This window comes from Ursus americanus, chromosome 2 (assembly GCF_024610735.1).
Source record: "Ursus americanus isolate L20-20 chromosome 2, mUrsAme1.1.p, whole genome shotgun sequence".
NCBI lineage: Eukaryota > Metazoa > Chordata > Mammalia > Carnivora > Ursidae > Ursus > Ursus americanus.
In genome coordinates, this window is record NC_142128.1 from 66,674,963 (window position 1) to 66,685,770 (window position 10,808).

General features: G+C 49.6%; 1 protein-coding gene across 18 annotated transcripts in view; it reads left to right on the forward strand.

Annotated features, from left to right (window-relative positions):
• PLEKHA6 (pleckstrin homology domain containing A6) overlaps positions 1 to 10,808 on the forward strand; it is a 135,433-nt gene that overhangs the window by 74,447 nt on the left and 50,178 nt on the right. The window contains exon 1 of one of the 18 annotated variants that reach the window (XM_087856842.1): positions 7,484 to 7,652. The exons of 15 other annotated variants lie outside the window; for them this stretch is intronic. The gene's annotated coding sequence lies outside the window, so the exon portion shown is untranslated. Of the gene's footprint in view, positions 1 to 7,483; positions 7,653 to 7,676; positions 7,793 to 10,808 lie in introns of those variants that run through there. 2 more of the 18 variants (XM_087856837.1, XM_087856840.1) reach the window with 2 other exon arrangements.

Below are 10,808 nucleotides of genomic sequence, written 5' to 3' on the forward strand. Positions count from 1 at the left end.
AAGGCGAGATCGTGCTGAGGTAGGGGCAGTAAGGCTCAGACAAGCACAGGTGAGGGAGTGTGTGCCAGAGATGTGGACAGGTGTGGGGCCAGCTTACCGTGGCTGTGCGGTTCAGTTTCAGGCCCTTCTGAGACCCTGTCTAATTTGTATTTATAGTCTCGCTTGATGAGGACCCCTCCAACTGAATAAGCTCCAGGCCCACGAGAGCCCGCTCTGTCCCAGATCCCCGAGCAGCAGCACACTCCCCTGGCCTCACTCCCCTGCTGCCGCGGCATTCTGCAGCCCTGTCCTTGAGACGGACTCCTCTCGATGCCTTCTGTGCTTCACCCTCACCCTCACCCCGCCCGCCCGTGTGTGCCTTGGGGCTTCTCGAGGGTCCGTTTATAGTTCGAAAATTGCCCTCTTCCAGCCCTGCCTTTGTCACAGAAGGACCACCTTGGCTAAACCTGACTGGGGCTTGACCTTTGGCCACCCTGCCGTTGGCCTGCCTCTCTTTAGCACCTTCGATGAATAATCTGTTGGTCTATGTTCCTTCTTGTGCTGTGGGTCCTCCCTAGCTGAACCCAAACTTCTGCGATGGGGACAGGGCTCCTGAGGGGCAGTTAGCCTGAGAGAGGGGCTTTCTCGAAGAACCTGAAGCACTCAGGCATCCGTGGCCTTTCTCGTCCCTCTCAATCTCTCTCCCGGCCAGGTGATTCCCCGTCTCCTGTCCAGTGCGCTCCAGGGGGCAAGCGCTCGCTGGCATTATATCGCTGGATGGGCACAGTGTAAGCACCAGAACTTGGGTCTTCTCTGTGAACTCCTGCCCAGTGACGTAGTCCCTGGAATTGACTTGCTTTTCAACTTCCCAGTGTGATAGGACCCGGGAAAAAAATATCCATCTCCCAGTTCAGAGTATACTAGGGGCAGACCTCCCTCCCATCTGAGATTCTCAGCTGTTGGTTCTTCTGGCCTCTAAGGATAGGGGGACAGGTGGCCACTGCAGATGATCACTTGGTCTGAGGTGCATAGTGGCTTAAAGGCATTACAGGCTAGATTTAGGAATCGCCAAGTGCCATCTTGACGAAGAACTTCTCCAGGAGCAATTATTAAGCGTCCGTTCTTTTTTTTTTAAAGATTTTATTTATTTATTCGACAGAGATAGAGACAGCCAGCGAGAGAGGGAACACAAGCAGGGGGAGTGGGAGAGGAAGAAGCAGGCTCATAGCAGAGGAGCCTGATGTGGGGCTCGATCCCATAACGCCAGGATCACACCCTGAGCCGAAGGCAGACGCTTTAACCGCTGTGCCACCCAGGCGCCCCTAAGCGTCCGTTCTTATGTAGCAACATGCTAAGGGGCTTTCTTTATCGTCAAAATTAGGCCATTGCTTCCTATGAATGAATAGTCCAAGGCAGAGGCACAGATAAGAATGACTACTGGCATTTCCTGATCGTTTACTCGGTGCCAACCTCTTTTAAATTCTCTGCTCCTTTAATCTCATTTAATGCTATGACAAGCCTACGAGGTAGGTGCGTATATTATCCCCCTTCACAGATGGGGGTAATGAAAGCACAGAGAGGTTGAGTTACTCGCCCAGAGCCACTCAGTCAGTCCCTAGTGGAGCCAGGATTGGAACTGGGGCAGTCTGACTCCAGAGCCAAAAATCTCAAGACCAATGCAGATTCAACTCAGTAAAAATAAATTAAAGGATTAGTTTGTAGGATGATGCATGAGAAGGGAATTTCAAGTTGCACAACTAACATGAAGTGGGAAGAGAGCCGGCTTTGGACTGTGTCCTGGGCTGTAATCCCAGCTCTCCTACTTCCTAAGCCTGTAGCTTCAGGCTACTTACCTGACCTCTCAGGTCGCTCTTCCATAGGCAGGATCGCAGGACCTATCCTGGGAAGTGAAGCAGAGACTGTGCTTGGGTAGGTGTTAATTTCCTTTTCTTTTCTCTGCCAGTTGTCAGGTCTTCCTGGGGAGGGCGAGGAGTGATTTGGGAATTCAAAATTATTTCTTGTTTTGGGAGGAAAATGTCCAGCCAGTCCTCCAATACCCAATCTTTTGGACAGGACTTTTTGCCAACCCCATTTCCTACTGTTCCCTCTTGGGACTGCCCGGAATCAGAGGAGAGCCAGGCCAGAGCACGAGGCACGGGGACTTTGTGCAGCTCTCAGGCAGCTGTTACCCTCAGGCCCTTCTTTCTGCATCATCTTTTTTTTTTCTTCTTTTTAAAAACAAGGATATTCTCTTGCATAACCACAGTACAAGTGAACAGATTTAGGGAACTTACCATTGATGCAGGACTAGTATCGAATATACAGTCCACATTTAGATTTTACCAGTCATCCTATAAAGTCATTAGAATCCAAATCCAGGACCGTGTCTCTTTACTCCCCTCTAATCTAGAAGAATTCCTCAGCTTTGGTTGTTGTTGTTGTTTTGTGTGTTTTTTTATTTGGTTGGTGGTGGTTGTTTTTGTGATTCATGCCTTGAGGTTTTTTGAAAAGTGCAGGGACCCTCCCTAGCCCTTTCTGGGCCTTGTGCATTCTTCGTAGCTCCCTCCCAGGCCCCCCGAGCCTCATCCGGGAGCAGGGATGACTAAGGTGAGGGATGGAAGGCCCCTCTTGGTGCAGCATTGAAGGGGTGCCAAAACAATTATCAAGAGCAACATTAAAAAAAAAATCAAAATTAGTGTCCCAATTTCATCAAGAACACAGTATCAACAGTTTTAAGTAAAGACAGGATCAATAGCCTTACTGCTCAGACAACGGAGAAATTCCATAATACTGATCTGGTTTCTATTTAAAACGTGTCACTTATCATGGATTTTTTTTTTGCATTTTTATTTTGAAAACTATTCCATGAATAAAATAGTATCCATCTCGATCACTGAGTTTTTGGATGCCCCTTACATTTCGTGCCCCCTTGCCCTGCAGGGTCGGTTTCTCCATCCCATCATCCTGTCCTCAGAACAAGGGAGAGAGAGAGGTGGGGCTCCCAGGCAGCCACTTCTCTTGTGCCCTGGCCACAGTGGTGGAGGAGGGAGGGTAGGGCACAGAGAGAAGAGGAGGGAGAGGAGGGGTACAGAGGCCTGGAGCCCAGCGGGGTCGCTGGCCTGGAGCCCTCTAACAGCTTCCAGCTGCTTCCACACCCACCGGACTTCCTGCCTTGGGAGTGGTGTTTGGTTGTCCCCTCCCCCTGCTCATCAGACGCGTGATCTAGTTAGGGCCTCGGATCCTCTCATCTCTACCAGTCTCCTTTCTCTTAACACCGCGTGGTTCCCACCATTTATCTGCTCCTGTTTTCATCTATCCCGGGAGCCCCTCCCGGGGTCTGTAACTGGCCCCTGTCCAAGAGCAGGCACCCGGGGCAGGGTGAGTACCCGACACTGGTCCACGTTCCATGCTCTGGCAGCTGAGCCAGGGCGGAGGGACACAGGTGGGGTGTCAGCCCCGCTGCGGACAGGTCTCCGGGCAACAAGCGCGAGCTGCGGACTGAGGTTAAGAGAGCCCACCAGGGTCTAGCCTTCCCTCCCATACGGCAGGTGGGTTATCTTGGCCAAGACTCTTGACCTCCTTGAACTTCAGGGTTTTTGTTAAACTGGGAGGTGGTGATATTTTTCTGCCTACCTCATGGGACCATAAAAGAACCAAGTGAGATAACGATGAGAATCGTCAAGTGTTATCCTAATATTTTCCCTTCTGTCATAAGACAAATAGTCCTTTATTTTTATAAAGTCCGTATTCAGATCTGCCACATTATTCGTTTTTTCTTTTTTTTCTCTCTCCCATTATTTGACCTAACTCCATGAGAGGTGTGCAGGCTGATTCAGGGCCCGTGCCCCTCCCTGCCTTGAAGCAGCCTTTCTGACAGACTAAAGCAGGTCCCTAGCAAAGCTGGGGCGCCTGCCTCCCCCCCCCCACTTGCCCATATTCCATCACCATGTAAACAGAACGGGTAGGACCCAGGAGTAACTGTTGGGTTGTTTTGTTTTGCTTTAATATTTCACATGGAAGTTTTTCTACTTTATCGAGGTGTAATAAACATAAACTGCATCATCTATTTAAAGGACGAAATTTGATGTGTTTTGTGAAACGACAAGCACAGTTAAGATAATGCGCCTGTGCACATCTCCCCCCGATTTCTTCCTGCCTCTCGAAATCCCTCCCTCGCCCCCCCACCTCTGATCTGCTATCACTGTAGGTTAGCTCACATTTTTAAATTTCACATATGGAATCATACAGTATACATTTTTTATTTGAGGGGTCTGGCTTCTTTCACTCAGCAGAATTATTTTGAGATGCATCTGTGTTGTTGTGTATATCAATAATTCATTGCTTTCTGTTGCCAAGTCTTATCCCCGCGTATGGATGTGACATGTATATTGTATTCACCTGTTCGTGCACATTCGGGGTTGGGTTTTTTGGTGTGTTTTTTGTGGGTTTGTTTTTTTTTTAGCTTGGGGCTCTTAGAAACAAGCTGCTATGAACATTTGTGAACAAGTCTTTGTGTGGACATATGCTTTCATTTCTTTTGGGTAAATACCTAGGAAGCAATGGATTGTATGATAACTGTATGTTTAACTTTTTAAGAAACTGCTAAACTTTTCCAAAGTGGATATACCATTTCCATCCTCACCAGCAGTGGACGCGTTCCAATTCACCTACATTCTTGCCCACACTTGGTATGATTAGTCTTAATTTTAGCCATTCTAGTGGGTGTGTGTAGTGTTACTTCATTGTGGATTCAGTTTGCATTTCGCTAATGACCAAGGATGTTGAGCATCTTTTCATGTACTTTATTTGACATTGTGTATCTTCTTTGCTGGAGTGTCTGCTTAAATCTTCTGCTTGTATATTTTTTTATTGTGTTGCCTGCCGTCTTCATATTTAGTCGTAAAAGTTCTTTACACATCCTAGATAAAAATCTTATGTCAGTTACGTGTTTCGCAAATATTCCCCCTCAGTTGATGGCTCACCATTTCCTTTTTGTCACAGCATCTTTGGAAGAGCGGTTTGTGATTTTAGCGAAGTCCAATTTATTGATCATTTCTTTAAAGTTGGTGAATTTTTTGTCTGAAGAAATTTGCCAAGCTGAAGATCATGAAGGCTTTTCTCCTATGTTTCCTTCTAGAAATCTTATCGCTGTGGCTCTTATATTTAGATCTTGGTCCATTTTGAGTTAATTTTTTATGGTTGGGCCAGGGGGCTTGTTTTGGTTTTGTTTTGTGTTTGGTATATGGATCTCTGCTTTTTCCAGCAACATGTATTAAGAAGGTTGTCATTCCCTCATTGAATTGCCTTTCTACTGTTTTGGCAAATCAAATGGCCATATATGCCTAGGTTTTTTCCTTGATTCTCTGTTCTGTTCCATTTATCTATACATGTATCTTTATGCCAATACCACATTGTCTTGGTTACTATAGATTTATAATAAGTCTTGAAGTCAGAGAGTCTAAGACTCCTAACTTTGTACCTTTTTTAAAAAAAAAGATTTTACATTTAAGTGATCTCTACACCCAACATGGCGCTTGAACTCACAACCCCAAGGTCAAAGAGTCACATGCTCTACCAAGCCGGCCAGACACCCCTAACTTTGTACTTCTTTTTGGAAGTTTTTTAGTTATTAGAGGTCCCTCGCATTTCCCTATGAATTTTAGAATCAGCTCGCCAATGTTTACAAAGAACTTATAAGGATTGTGTTGAGTCTATAGAAAAATATGCGAGAATGATAATCTTAGCAATATGGAGTCTTCTGATCCGCGCAGACAGTATATATCTCCTCTTATTTATATTTTATGTCTTTCAGCAGTGTCTTATAATTTTTAGCATATAGGTCTCACACATCTTTTGTCAAATTTATTTATTCCTTAACATTTCATGTTTTTAATGCTATCGTTAAGTAGTGTTTTTAAAATTTCGATTTTCATTGTTTGCTGTTGGTATGGAGAGGTACAACTGATTTTTCTGTGTTGACTTTGTGTGCCCCTCCCCCCTTTTTAAAAAACTCCATTTAACGGAGCGGGAGCCTGGAAATACAGAGGTGCTGGGCATTTGCATGATATGATAAGCATTTAAAGCGGCGTATAGCAGCATCAGCATCTTTCCCTGTTTTAAGTCAAGTCATTCCAGGAGCAGCCGTGCAGCCAGATGTGGCTGTGAAAGGGTACGTGGGGAGGGGGTGGTGTGGTGCATCTGACCCTCCACAGGCAGTGCTCTCCTAGATGTCTGGGGGTATTCTTAAGGTTGGACTAAGTGCGAATGCAGTGCAGCCCCTTTAAGAGACTAGGGCCAACCAGCCATCAGGCCACTGGGAAGGCAGCCCGGGAGATAAGATAAGGTCCCCGGGCTGGTTTAAGCCAGGGTCCTGAGCCACCGTGGTGGCTACTGCTAGACAAACAGGAACCCGGGGGATAAGGAGGAGGTGCCAGCTACTAGACCCAGGCTGGCAAGGGGCAGAGCAGCCAGCTCACCCACTAGGACCTGAAAAGAGAAGGGCTACTAATGGTGGGTGTGCAGGGGGAGGGCACTTGCGTTCTCCTGTGTATCCTACAGATTTACGATCATGTTTTTAAAACCCTAATAGACTCTACTTAAAGGCCTTCCCTGTAGTAAATGTCCAATAAATATGTTGGTTGAGTTCTTTATGTTCTCTCTACTGATATCTTTATGTTCTAGTAAGATGCTCTGGTAAGCATCAGAAGGTTTTGAGACTACCTGGTTTCTTGCTCTAGAAAAACTAGAAAAATCCTGGCAAGGACTTCCCCTGAAAAGCCTGGAGCTGCTCATTTGCACATATCTGCATAGATTTGCATGTGTCCTACATGTAGAAACTTTCATGCTGGATTTAGATTTCCCCAAATCAGAAGCCTATTTTTAAAGGGATAAAGAGGGGATTTGTCTCTACTTGGTCCTGCCCACCTTTCATCTGCATCTTCTAAAGATGCAAATAAACCCCCAAAAAACAAAAACTAATTTCTTCAACTCTGACATAGAAAGAAGACCACCTGTGGCTGTCTTCCTTTATGTAGATACAAGCAACCCTTTGCCTGTCAAGGTGTTTCCTTTCTTGGTTTCTATTCCAATTCCCGGTTCCACCCTCCAAACTCCTGAGCAAGACAGGGAATTATGAAGGCAAAGAAACACTCTAGCTGGACAGCCAGGAGCTGATATGCCCAGAAGCTGTCAAGGATTGTGCCCTGTTACCTGGACAGAGAAGCTGGAGGTGCGCGTTCAACTGAAAGCACCTTCCCGCCACTTCCGGTCCCAGGGCTAGGGATGCTAGGATCACCTTTGTCTGTTCTCCCTCCTGCAGGAATAAATAAAAATATCATCCCCTCCCCCAGATCCTGGCTCCTCTATTGGTCTGCTAGGCAAATATTTCATAATGTGGGCTCATCCAATTGGGCACCATGCCAGAGCCCAGCGCCTCAGGTTGCTAGCGAGCTCCAATCAGGCGGGGCAACCGGGGTGGGACTAGAGGGCTCTCGCTCTCCACATGGGAGGCATTACTCAGGTGGATGGCATCGCGATGGGAGTTGCCGCTTTGCCCAGGGCTGGGAAGAGGGGACAGGGCTGTCCATCAGCCAGCCGGAGGCAGCCCAGCGCCGAAGGGGTTAAGGCCAGTCCGCCCGTGTGACTGTTAATGATTGCTACCCACCAGGGACCTGGTAAGTATTAAAGGAAACCTTTCCCCTATTCCTGAGTGTGAAAGGAGTCAGGGCAGGAGTGCTTGCCGAGGATCCGGCGGAGAAGAGCCGGTGAGTGAGTGGTTATCTGTCTGCCGACTGTCTGGGTGGTTCTGGAACAGGTAAGGGAACATTAATACACCCATTCCAGCAGCTAGAGCAGGCTTTTGTTACCACCGGATACAGATTCTCAGCTCGGGGCCAGATTTTGGATTATGCTGCTTATTAGAAGGAAACGCAGAGGGTTGTTTTAGTCTAAGGGGGTGAACTGCTTGGCACAGAAGCTGGAGATACAAACCATTGTCTGTCCTGCCGCGAGACAATGGTTTTGTGTGGGCCACCCTGCACGCAAAGCTCTTCCTCCCTCTCTGAGCCATTGTCTCTAGAGAGGGGCTCGGGAGCTCTGGGCAGAAGCGCCAGGGGCCTCTTGGGGGCCGATTCCCCAGGACCGGGCAGGAGGGAAGGCGGAGAGGGCCCAGGCTGCGAGGCTGGGGTAGCTGCGCCTCACCTTTCATTCCTTTTACTGAGAGGCAGGTGCGGAGAGGTGCAAGGGAGGACGGAGCAGATGGGAGGCGGTGCAGAGAGTTGGCGGTGGGAGGGTGGGGGGCGGCTCTGAAGTCGTTAAGAAGACAAAGTTTGTCATTTGGGAGCCAGACGAATCCAGAAAAAGAGGACTAGTCTTTTGCGTTCAGGTGTGTCTCGCTCTCTTTCTCTCAACTTCCTCCTTCCCCTCAGCCTCCAAAACATTAGTGCTCTTTGACCCATCACCTCCTGACAAGTCAGACTCACGTGGGGAATGGGCACCAGCGTTCCTGGGTTTTGTTGGAGGGGGCAGATGGTGGTGGTGTGTGTGTGTGCGTGTGTGTGTGTGTGCTCACACATGTACATGTCACAAGAAACGAAAGCCTGATCTATCTCCAAAGCAGAAATGTTGACTTGACCCCCACTTGGCCAGGAGCGCTTTTGTCCCCTGCCTCTTTCTTGGGAGGGGAAAATGTTAGATGACGTAATGATGACATTAGGTGGCCCTGGAGGGGTCCGGTGGGTAGGAACAGAGCTCTCCCTGTGCCCGTCTTGGAGGCAGATTTGAGAGATAAGGCAATCCCAACCCCCTGGCGGCTTTCAGCGGGCGCTGTCTCTGGCTGGGCTGCCCACAGGCAAACAGAAACCAGGCACAACACAGGGGAGGGGCCAGCCCCGGACCCAGCAAGGCCAGAGCAAAAGCAGCCAAGTTTCTGGGCATGTGAGCCAAGAAAGAGGGGAAGTAGAAATGGGAGGAGCGGGCCACTTGTTGGGTGCTGCCCTGTACTGAGAGAGGGAGCCATGAATGGGCACTGGCCCCCTTCTGTGTGCACACCGCCAGCGGAGCAGCCCGGACCAACCGGCCCTCCCGGGCAGGGCATGCGCCCCGCGCCGGTGCCCCGCACGCTCAGAAGGGCTTGCTTTAGGGCTCTGCTGTCACCACCCTGACATTCTTAATTTTTTTTTTAAAGATTTTATTTATTTATTTGACAGATATAGAGACAGCCAGCGAGAGAGGGAACACAAGCAGGGGGAGTGGGAGAGGAAGAAACAGGCTCATAGTGGAGGAGCCTGATGTGGGGCTCGATCCCATAATGCCAGGATCACGACCTGAGCCGAAGGCAGACGCTTTAACCGCTGTGCCACCCAGGCGCCCCGACATTCTTAGTTTTTGAACAAGGGGCCGCACATCTGTATTTTGCACAGGGCCCCGTGAATTATGTAGGTTGTACTACCCTCAGGCCCAGCCAGGAGTTGCAAGGGCAGCGTGCTTACTCACATGCCCCAACAGGTGTAGGCGGACTCACCTGTTACTCAGGCGTCACTTACCCAGACTGGCTCCTGTCCTGGCTGGGACCAGCACAGCATCCTTCTCCCTCGCCTTCTCTCCACTCCTCTCCCCAGAGCGTTCTGTTCCTCCTTGTTGCAACGTCCTGCCTAGTCTTCCTTCCTTCAGGGCTATCGCCTGGCAAGGGGACAGGGGTGGGGACAGCAGTGTCCCTTACCTGATTCCCTCCTTCCTGTCTCCCTCTTCCCTTTCCTCCACAGGCCTCCTCTTTCCCTTACCTGGGATCGAGGCTGGGGTCTAGGGTTGGGAGTGCCTCTCCCCTTCCTTGGAGGTCTTCCACCCTTCTCTCGGCCTGGGTGATTAATGAACGCACGCTGGCACCTGCTTCATGTGCTGTTTGCTTAGGGACACACTGTTTCCCTGCGATCACCACAGGCTCCAAGTCTGGGTGGTAGGGTGGGGGTGGGGGAGGTGCCGGGGAGGGAAGACGCCCACGCCCGCCCGCTGTCCCTGTGCCAGTCCTTCTAGCTTTTCCCTGAGTGCCTTTCCGGCTCTAGACCAGAGGACACTGCAGACCCTGTGCACAGCTCTTTCCTCTGCTTCCCCCCAGCCTCTGCCAGAAGTTGGCCAACCCAAGAAGGAAAAGGAAGGCAGGGGAGGAACATTCTTCCCCCTTTGCCACCTCTCCTCTTCTCATCAGCTGGGGCTGCTATGTAACCTTCCCCCAGTGTCTCCCCAAGCCTGCCCCCAAACAGGGCTGTCAGTAACAATATTGTCAAACCTTGGAGGGGAGTCTTCATGCCAATGATTTAAAAATGGTGGATTATCCAAATTAATTTTGAGGGAACTTTGAAATGTATCATTTGATTTAGAAGTTTTAACTCTGCTGTTGGCGGCCATGGATTCCCTTCTTTTTGGGCGAGCCGAGGGCTAGAAGGGCACCTGTATCCTCTGAGGACACTGAGCTCATATCAGCTGGTGGACGGACAAACTGGCTTGGAAATAAATGTTTCAATGAGTCAAACACTATTAGAACTGGAGAGCGGCTTGCAGAGCCTGTAGCCCCACGCCGTCCACGAAACTGCTCCACGGTGGTGGGATGCGCTGTGACTACCCTGTCCGACATGCCCCAGCTGGGGCAGGCAAGGGGCAATGCTGAGGGCTTTGCTGCCATCCCACCTGCTTTTGCCCCCCCTCGCTCATGGGACTCCCTGAGGTAGGGAGGCTCCTTCCCCCAGGAGCAGTTGTCCACGCTCGTGCTCTTCTGCTCCCATTGATTTATTGCTCTCCTCTTCCCCAGACAAAGCCCCGGCTTCCTAGACTCTTAT